The sequence below is a fragment of the Schistocerca nitens genome, chromosome 4, assembly GCF_023898315.1.
Source record: "Schistocerca nitens isolate TAMUIC-IGC-003100 chromosome 4, iqSchNite1.1, whole genome shotgun sequence".
NCBI classification, from domain to species: domain Eukaryota; kingdom Metazoa; phylum Arthropoda; class Insecta; order Orthoptera; family Acrididae; genus Schistocerca; species Schistocerca nitens.
The window spans coordinates 876,639,907-876,650,640 of record NC_064617.1 but is presented as its reverse complement, the minus strand read 5'-3'; the positions used below and the strand labels follow the sequence as shown (position 1 = coordinate 876,650,640).

Here is a 10,734-nt window from a genome sequence, read left to right as displayed (position 1 = left end):
CTGTCTTGTTAGATTTATGCAAGCTAAGACACTTGAATGGTCTGAAAAGTACGTAGGAATGGTTTCTACTTTTGTCACGGAAGTTACAAGATTTTTAGAAATATATAGTCTATCAATCCTGCTACGTGATGTTGCCGTGACATAAGTGAACTCAACAGTGGAGGGGTATTTGATTTCCCATATATCCTTTAATTCTAAACCAGTAACTAATTGTTTTAGTTCACTTGAGAAATTAAAATTAGGTAACTGATCTTTTCGATTTAAAACACTATTAAAATCACCTCCAAGTAATAACTGTCTTGGTGATTTCCTTAACAAGTATATCAAGTCATCCTTGAAGAAACGTGCCCTGTCAGCTCGATGAGAACTTCCTGAAGGGGCGTACAAGTTGATGATAGTCACATCATAGATATTTAGTCCTATTCCCCTTCCGGATTCCAGTCGTTCCACCTCGCTTACTGTAATCCCTTCTCCTTACCAAAATAGCTGTTCCAACACTTGTTTCGGGAGACACATTTATGTAACTGACAAAACCGGGAATTACCAAATCCGAAATTAGAACTTCTTGTAACAGGGCAATATCAGTCGCGGATTCGTACAAAAATTCCTTAAGGGCCGATAATTTCAAACCGGTCGTAATTTTATTTATGTTTATAGTGGTGACAGAATAAGATTGCGTCATTGTGCTGTCACTATGTAGTTGTTTTGTTGAACTAATTTAGTTTACTGTGGTTCAGGGTTCAGTTAAGCTGTAACAGTTTTCTCGGAAGGCTGAACATGGAATAACACTTCAGTTTATTAGTTACTGTCCCGTTTTTTCTACTTCTGATGTTTTCTCTTGTACCGCAAGCAGACTGATTTCCTGGTAAACTTTCTGATTTTTCCTCCAGTGATTCGTGTACGACCGTTTCGGACTGAACATTCTTTGGGCTTGGGTCGCCCCTATTGGATTTTCCCTTCCCTTGGTTACGAGCTACATTTTCATTTGGTTGCGTCGGTATTTTACTTCGCGGCTTATCTGGAGCAGCAGCAGACGCTTTAGCAATTTCGGTTGCCGGCGCCTGCCCTGAGGTGTTGACCGTGATTTCAGTTTGGCCACCACTTCCTCGTTCTTTATTAATTTCATTCACTTTCTGATCGAGGGAAACAAATGGAGACTGCAGTTTTGCATCCTCTCCCTGAATTTGTTTATTAACAGATAGATTCTGATCTTTGCAATCGGCTACTGCACCTGTTGTTTCTTGCAAATTAATGCTGCTTACACCCCTTTCATTTTCTGGTACCGTATGTGTATTATCTTTCTGTTCATTAGTTTCCATTCGCATTTTGCCTTCAGGTTCCTCTGCCTCCTCATCGCACTGTTTTTGCTTGCGAAGTGAGGGAGAGGGACAAGACAGCTCGTCCTCTGAACAACTATCAGTTATGTCCAGAGGTCGTTTTTTCGGTTGCATTTCAGTTTCACGAGTAGTGGCAACGGGGTTTCCTTTTGTTGTTAACGGGGGAAATTGACTGTTATCGTGAAGGGAGACATCAGCTTGTCCCGCTGCGTTAACATCGTCAACCAGTTGTTCCGGGCTATTCTTTGGCAACAGATCATTTAAAGTAAGCTTCTGACGCTGTATCAAATTACTTTTAAGCACAACAGTTCGCCGCGGACATTCCTGTCTGAAGTGGCCGGTTTCGTTACATATATGACATGTAGCTTCCTGACCTGTATAAACAATTTGTGCCTTATACCCACAAACAGTTATGTGAGACGGAATATTCGTCTTAACGTCCATCTCTACACAGCGGACCCCGTTAAAACACTGCAGTTTAAAGCGAGGCGACCATCTTTCATTTGCAATTGATTTAACGTCTCCGTAGTTTAAAAGAGCTTCCTTAATCTTATCATTTTCAATTTCAATGGGGAGATTCAAGACACGAACGGTTTTGTAATGAATGTCCGCTCTATAGATGGAAACCTTACTTTTATAACCCATTTCTATGCACAAAATCTACTTCATAGCCCCACTTTCGTAACACTTTATCAACAGTCGAAGCACTGATTAACTTGACAAAAACACAGTATTTTTCCTGATCCAGTTGCCAGGTATGAACGGTTTCAGAATTTTAGACCAATTACCTGTGTAATCCAGTCATCTATTCCAGGGATGTCGGCTGAACAGGACGGATTCTTTGTCAAAAGCAAATACCAGAGTATTCTTCCTGAGTTTGGTAGCCATGGTTAATCCAGCGAAGCAATTTCGGTTAAACAACCGAAATTCCAAGTAGAAGCAGCAAGACCAGAAAGAGCGATCAGATCACAAGGAACAGGAACGAACACGGAGATTAACTGACGGACGGCACTCGGCGAAGCACAAGTACAGCGATGTAAACACTGAAGTGCAGCGCAACAGTTAACAGCGGCCACTCGCGAGCGCGGCTGAAACGGAACTGACGGATTTATTATTTCGATCGATATTACATTATGACGACTTCATTGTGGTGGTTGCTATGTGTATGATGCTGAGCATTGTTTCATAAGGTAAACTCGTAACTGAAGCGGCTTCTCCACGGGTCAGTACAATTGTACGAGCTACCACGTAACTGATTCAGATCATCTGATGAGACAGGTATCATTTGAGTGACTTTGAGCAGAAACGCAGAACACGAAAATTATGTCCATAGTTACAGTAAGAACAGAAAAACTTTTCATAGACACCATTATGTTTCCACACTGCCTCACATGTTTCTCATGTAATTACACATTTGTTTGTAATTCAGTAGTATTTAATTTAGCATCCGAATGATTTAAAATGTTCGACGAGGATGGGATTCGAACCCACGCGTGCAGAGCACATTGGATTAGCAGTCCAACGCCTTAACCACTCGGCCACCTCGTCGTTACGCCTTGAGTCTTTATTAAGAGTTATCATGAGACGTCTCTTCTGTTACGTGAATAAACCGTGTACGTAGTAATTGGTAGGTTACGTACCGTTCTTGAATTCTTTCCTTGTCTAATCATACGCGTCCCTCGTCATTAAAAGCGATTCTGTGTCTCTTAAGCACTTCTAGAGTTTGGCCACGTGTTTTGCTGAGTGCCCCAGAGGAAGAAGACGGTTATCGGTCTGTTGCTGACGGACTGAATTTGCTGTTAGGAAGGACACGGGCCAGTCGGCCTTGCGCGTGCGCAGGTTGGCAGCCCTGACCGTCAGCTGACGGCGCTTTGGCGGGAGGGGGCCGGCCACGCGTCCGCAGCCAATCAGAGCGCGCCGGCCGTGGGCCGCGGTCCGCAGCACGCAGGATGCGTCAGGCGGAAGCGCGAACGCACGCACCAAGGTCAGCCGCGCGTTCGTTGACGGCTTGCCTCCCACGGCTCTGGAACGACGTTCCTACGCGTGCTGTGGCTTCAACGAAACTTGAAACAAAGCTCTGTGAGACCTGCTCTTAATAGTTCGATCTTACTTGCGTTCACCCAGTATTAAAGGAAGTCATGGTTCTGTTGAGGCGGTACATCGTTCGGCATTAAATGCTGTCCTTGGCCAGTTCCAGCCTAACGGACATTTCAGGTTTATGTACTTCCGACCATACGAACAGTAGACACCTGGTCAAAATAAAGTTTCGAATTAATCTTTTTGTCTGCTCGCGGGTACGTGTCTTCAGTCCCGGCACACATTTAAATCCCCGCGCTACAAGAACTGCGGCAAGCTGCTAAAGAAGCCGAAATAAAGCGGGCCAGAAGACGGGCTGCCGCATTCTATTTTGGGCCCCCTAACGACGTGCTACGCTACTGCAGTACAACGACTCCATTGTGCGCCAGCACCGAGCATGTACCCGCAAGCAGCAAAAAATTAATTACGTGACTTTATTTTTCCGCGGTGATAATACAAATTTCATATCTACCCTCTGAATATAACTTACGCTGTTGGCAGATCGCACATGACGCGAAAAATTAAGAGAAAATTTATGTTTTAAATGTATTGTCGAACCAACTGAAAGTAAATGACATTACAGAACACAATAACGGGCAAGTGTGCTGACCCCCGTTTTCAAACAAACTGGACTGTACAGTAAGCGATAACGTATTTGCCTGGTATCATTTTCTCTAATGTTACATTTTCACTTATTTCGACGACGTATTTAAAACATTCCTTGACATCGTCTCTTCATTTTTGATCTCTTGTTCGAACAGCTACAAATGTGTAAGATCACACTGCAGCCCGGCAAGAACAGTAACACATCTCAAAAATACAATACTTGAGAAAAATCGCTGTGAAGAATTCTTTGAAACTTATATTGAAATGGTATAAGCGTGCTTTGAATATCATGTAAGTAATTTTGGCAGTAAATTTCATAATAGTCTGTGTTGTGTTGTGGTCATCAGTCCAGAGACTGGTTTCATGCAGCCTTACATGCTACTCTATCCTGCGCAAGCTTCTTCATCTCCAAGCAACCTACAGCTTTATACAACAGTAATACGGCTATGTAAACCTGTACTTGTCGATTTATTTTTTGTAATATAATACGATTTCGAACCTCGATCGGGAAAAATTAGTACTCACGTTAAAATAAAAACTGAAAAACAAGATCAAATTGTTGTTTTAGAAAAATACAGACTACACTATTGCAGACTTAGTGGAATCTGAAACAATGTTAATGCAGCCAAACGCTGAACATAAAGATACAACGGATATTTAAATACCTTTCATAACGGTAATGTAAGAGTTTCGACACGAAAAAGCTTTCAGTTTACACGTGTAAAATATCGGCACAAAAAAAATTGTTACATAAAAAGTATCGATAACAGCCTCGTAATAATTCATACAATGAAGAAGGGGAACTTTATGTTATTGTATGAAAATATAAAAATTTATACCGACCTAGAAAAAGGCAGGAAAAAGCACTCAACGACCACTGCATACAAATATACGCCATTTTCTTGGACACATGCTACCCCGTTACGGATAGTTTCCTTTAAAGGAACTCAGCAATTTCGTAGCTACGTTCAGATGTTAGTAAACACATCCTCATCTTGCAAGCTGCCCACATTACGTCAATCGGGCTCTACACTTCCTGTATTGTAACTTTTACCCCCTCGCGCTAGAGGGCGTGACTTTACACGTGACCTGGACGAACCGTCCTCTGTAACTATTTTACAATTTCATTTAATCTAAATTACTGCATTCCGCTTTTCATTGATAAAGCATGCTATTTAAAATTTCGAACATGTCCAAATTATAATACTTTTCCATGCTAAAGCATGCTAATATTTTTAATGTAATCGAGTCAAAATGTACAGTTTTTGTAATCATGACAAACACATTTTTCCTACGATATTATTAAACAGATCACTTTTAAATATACCTGATTTTTAATTTAGTAATCACTTGACCTGCAAGAGCAGCTGAAACGGAATGGACAGTATCTTGAAAGGAGGATATAAGATGAATATCAACAAAAGCAAAACGAGGATAATGGAATGTAGTCGAATTAAATCAGGTGATGCTGAGGTAATTAGATTAGGAAATGAGACACTTTAAGTAGTAGATGAGTTTTACTATTTGGGGAGCAAAACAACTGATGATGGTCGAAGTAGAGAGGATATAAAATGTACTCTGGCTATGGCAAGGAAAACATTTCTGAAAAAGACAAATTTGTTAACATCGAGTATAGATTTAAGTGTCAGGAAGCCTTTTCTGATAGTGTTTGTATGGAGTGTAGCCATATATGGAAGTGAAACATGGACGATACATAGCTTAGACAGGAAGAGAATAGAAGCTTTCGAAATGTGGTGCTACAGAATAATGCTGAATATTAAATGGGTAGATCACGTAACTAATGAGGAGACACCGAATAGAATTGGGAAGAAGAGGAATTTGTGGCACAACCTGACTAAAAGAAGGGATCGGTTGATAAGTCACATTCTGAGCCATCAAAGGATCGCCAATTTGGTATCGGAGGGAAGCGTGGATGGTAAAAATCGTAGAGTGTAATACCACAACCCCTTTGGATCCTGTATCCTATTCCAGCCTCATCTCCAGTCTCCCGAAGAGGGCATTGCTTTGACATTGTTTACTTTGTGTCTCATCAGTATATGGAATGAAGGAAACATGTTGAATTAAAAACAAGTGTACCATCGTAATTTACACATAGTACTACCTACAAGCACATGGTAGGATTGATTTTGCTGTTGTAAATATGGACTAATTAAAGTTTAAAGTTCCGATATTTCCAAGTCATATAGAGACAGCTATGTTTTGTTTTGAATTCAGAAATTGTTTGGGCCTCTAATAAAAATATGACACGATAATTTTTCAATCAGAATCAAGCTTACTCACGTTTTAATTGGTGTTAGTTAATAGAACTGTAATTACGATCACATAGATATGTAAAATTTTACTTGTACAAAAATTAATTAGTTGCATCTAGGCTTTTCGTTCAATAAAACTAACCACTCTGTTCACCTGAAACTGATAGCGTGATTTTTCTCTAAGTCAGTTAAATGCTATATGCAAATTAACGAAATATATTGTGCAATGATAAAACATGTAATTTATGGTCTTAATAGAAACAGATTCTATCCTCTCTTTGTATGAAATTATTGACTTTTATTCCATGTAAATTTCAATGTAATTCGGGAAGATATACGTACAAATTTTAACTGAATAAATTCAAAATTTAGTATGTAATAATGACAGCAGTTTCAGTGCTCTGTCAAACTCTTCACGCAGTATCATTTCTCCCATTTCATCTTCATCTACATCCTCTTCCATTTCCATAATATTGTCCTCAAGTACATCGCCCTTGTATAGACCCTCTATATACTCCTTCCACCTTTCTGCTTTCCCTTCTCTGCTTAGAACTGGGTTTCCATCTGAGCTCTTGATATTCATACAAGTGGCTCTCTTTTCTCCAAAGGTCTCTTTAATTTTCCTGTAGGCAGTATATATCTTACCCCTAGTGAGATAAGCCTCTACATCCTTACATTTGTCCTCTAGCCATCCCTGCTTAGCCATTTTGCACTTCCTGTCGATCTCATTTTTGAGACGTCTGTATTCCTTTTTGCCTGCTTGATTTACTGCATTTTTATATTTTCTCCTTTCGTCAATTAAGTTCAATATTTCTTCTGTTACCCGAGGAGTTCTGCTAGCCCTCGTCTTTTTACCTACTTGATCCTCTGCGGCCTTCACTACTTCATCCCTCAGAGCTACCCATTCTTCTTCTACTGTACTTCTTTCCCCTATTCCTGTCAATTGTTCCCTTATGCTCTCCCTGAAACTCTGTACAACCTCTGGTTCTTTCAGTTTATCCAAGTCCCATCTTCTTAAATTCCCACCTTTTTGCAGTTTCTTCAGTTTTAATCTACAGTTCGTAACCAATAGATTGTGGTCTGACTCCACATCTGCCCCTGGAAATGTCTTACAATTTAAAACCTGGTTCCTAAATCTCTGTCTTATCATTATATAATCTAGTATCTCCAGGATTCTTCCGCGTATACAACCTTCTTTCATGATTCTTGAACCAAGTGTTAGCTATGATTAAGTTATGCTCTGTACAAAACTCTACCAGGCGGCTTCCTCTTTCATTTCTTAGCCCCAATCCTTATTCACCTACTATGTTTCCTTCTCTCCCTTTTCCTACTCTCGAATTCCAGTTACCCATCACTATTAAATTTTCGTCTCCCTTCACTACCTGAACAATTTCTTTTATCTCATCATACATTTCTTCAATTTCTTCATCATCTGCAGAGCTAGTTGGCATATAAACTTGTACTACTGTAGTAGGCGTGGGCTTTGTGTCTATCTTGGCCACAATAATGCGTTCACTATGCTGTTTGTAGTAGCTTACCCGCACTCCTATTTTTTTATTCATTATTAAACCTACTCCTGCATTACCCCTATTTTATTTTGTGTTTATAACCCTTTATTCACCTGACCAAAAGTCTTGTTCCTCCTGCCACCGAACTTCACTTATTCCCACTATATCTAACTTTAACCTATCCATTTCCCTTTTTAAATTTTCTAATCTACCTGGCCGGTTAAGAGATCTGACATTCCACGCTCCGATCCGTAGAACGCCAGTTTTCTTTTTCCTGATAACGACGTCCTCTTGAGTAGTCCCCAAAAAATGGTTCAAATGGCTCTGAGCACTATGGGACTCAACATCTTAGGTCATAAGTCCCCTAGAACTTAGAACTACTTAAACCTAACTAACCTAAGGACATCACCCACATCCATGCCCGAGGCAGGATTCGAACCTGCGACCGTAGCAGTCCCGCGGTTCCGGACTGCAGCGCCAGAACCGCTAGACCACCGCGGCCGGCGAGTAGTCCCCGCCCGGAGATCCGAATGGGGGACTATTTTACCTCCGGAATATTTCACCCAAGAGGACGCCATCATCATTTATCCATACAGTAAAGCTGCATGCCCTCGGGAAAAATTACGGCTGTAGTTTCCCTTTGCTTTCAGCCGTTCGCAGTACCAGCACAGCAAGGCCGTTTTGGTTAGTGTTACAAGGCCAGATCAGTCAATCATCCAGACTGTTGCCCCTGCAACTACTGAAAAGGCTGCTGCCCCTCTTCAGGAACCATACGGTTGTCTGGCCTCTCAACAGATACCCCTCCGTTGTGGTTGCACCTACGGTACGGCCATCTGTATTGCTGAGGCACACAAGCCTCCCCACCAACGGCAAGGTTCGTTTGTTCATGGGGAAGAGAGTTGCCTTACTCTATTCAATGTCCGCTCTTTCTCTTCTTTACTGTGTTTTTCATTTCCTTCCAAATCGTAAACGCTCCGACGCACGAACCACACTGTATAATACCAAGTCTCGTCCCGGCACGAGATACGGCTACGGAACCGCGCTGAATGTTGGGGCAGCATCTAATGCCCTAAATTCCTCCCGCCGATAATTATTCATTGTTCACATTTCCTCCTCCTTGAAAAAAGATTATGGCTACAACAGCCGCAGACAGCCGTCATGCGTGCGTGTGCTTTTTTGTGTATGATTGTGTGAATGTGTGCGTGTGCTGTGCTTCCTTTCTGAAGAAGGCTTTGGCTGAAAACTTTTGTAACACTCTTTTCGTCTTACCTGTCTGCTGCTCGGCAAGCGAGTTGCAGTCTTCGTTTCACAGTCTAGTTATTCCCTCATGAAGCTTGTTGTAAATAACCCATTGCACTTCAACAGGGACAATGTTGTACATAATTGCAGCACCAGAAGAAAAAAAAAATACGCCACATCAAGGTTGTCCGTAGCACAAACAGGGATTCACAGTGCTGCAACCAATAGTTTTGATCACTTACCCACTGATATAAAATGCCTGACAGACAGCAAAGTAAAATTTGAAACTAACTGGAAACGTTTATATTTGACAACTCCTCCTGTTCCACAGAAGGTTATCTACTACTGTAATGAGTGAATGGTGATGGGTAGGAATTACTGACTAACGTCTCTCTGTCTTCAATTAAAAAACTAATAAATGATCAACATAGAGGCATATTTACAAAAAAACCGTCAATATATAACGAATTGTTCCACATCATTACGGTGTATAGTGCAAATGATGTATCATGGAGCACTTGCTTTTGGTATATCACAAAGAATGATATAGCCTTATATACTGTTTGGTTACGATAACTTGACGAATTCGCGAGTGCTGCCAGAAGCGGAGGAAATTGGCACCGCCGGCCGCGGTGGTCTCGCGGTTCTAGGCGCGCAGTCCGGAACCGTGCGACTGCTACGATCGCAGGTTCGAATCCTGCCTCGGGCATGGATGTGTGTGATGTCCTTAGGTTAGTTAGGTTTAAGTAGTTCTAAGTTCTAGGGGACTGATGACCACAGCAGTTGAGTCCCATAGTGCTCAGAGGCATTTTTGAAATTGGCACTACTTGACAGATATTCATTTGCGTTTGAGGGCTCCAACGTCAAGTTGGTCTTAGATGCGAAGTATTCAAAAGGCTTGCGTCCATTCGCAAATAACTACTGTAAGCAATTGTCTTTACATTAGAACAAAAACTTACTCAAGTTTATTTCATCAGGTCACTGGGCCAAGTTTGCTTCAGCAACTCGCCGCAGTACATGTTACAGAAGTGCAGTTACTCTCAAAACCAGAGCATTATTATTGATGAATAAAAATCATAATGAAACACAAAAATAAAACAATATTAGATAAGTACATATTGATGTTACCAAGAAACACTATTCATTTAAGTGAAGTGCGGCACGGCGTCTCATCAAAAGTCTGCCTCTTAATTATTTTTCAATTTTTGCAAACAGTACTTATTACTTTCGTCAGAAATGTAACGCATTTATGTTTACGGTAACATTAAAAAATCAGTTAAATTTTAAAGACGTCTGTACTGCCGTTCTACTTTGGCATCTGGTGAAACAAATTGATTGCTTAACTGATTTCGCAGTTCCCTGACTGATGGTGCCAGTTATGTGTGTGTGTGTAGGGATTCCAACGGTACATTTGTTTCGGCCCATCTCTCTTTGTGCCACTCTGCTTTTCGACGCTGGTACTTTCGCACCGGTACTGAACACACCTCCTGTAAGTTCGAGAAGAACTTCCAGGAAAATATAAATTCGGTGCGTACTTGCAGCAAGATGCAAGAAAGTAGAACAAATGTTCTTCCTGCAACGGAATGTACGCTGACTTGGAACTTCCTTACAACTTAAAAGTGTGTACCGAGCTGAGACTCGAAGCTGGGAAACCGATCAGGCACCCGATTGTAATTTGTCAGGAAGTTTCATGCA

General features: G+C 41.1%; 1 non-coding gene across 1 annotated transcript; it reads right to left on the bottom strand.

The window, feature by feature from the left end:
* Nucleotides 1-2,803: 2,803 nt before the first annotated feature.
* Nucleotides 2,804-2,885, bottom strand: Trnas-gcu (transfer RNA serine (anticodon GCU)). The gene has a single exon. It is a non-coding gene; the product is annotated as a tRNA-Ser (tRNA).
* Between the last annotated feature and the right edge of the window lie 7,849 nt (nt 2,886-10,734).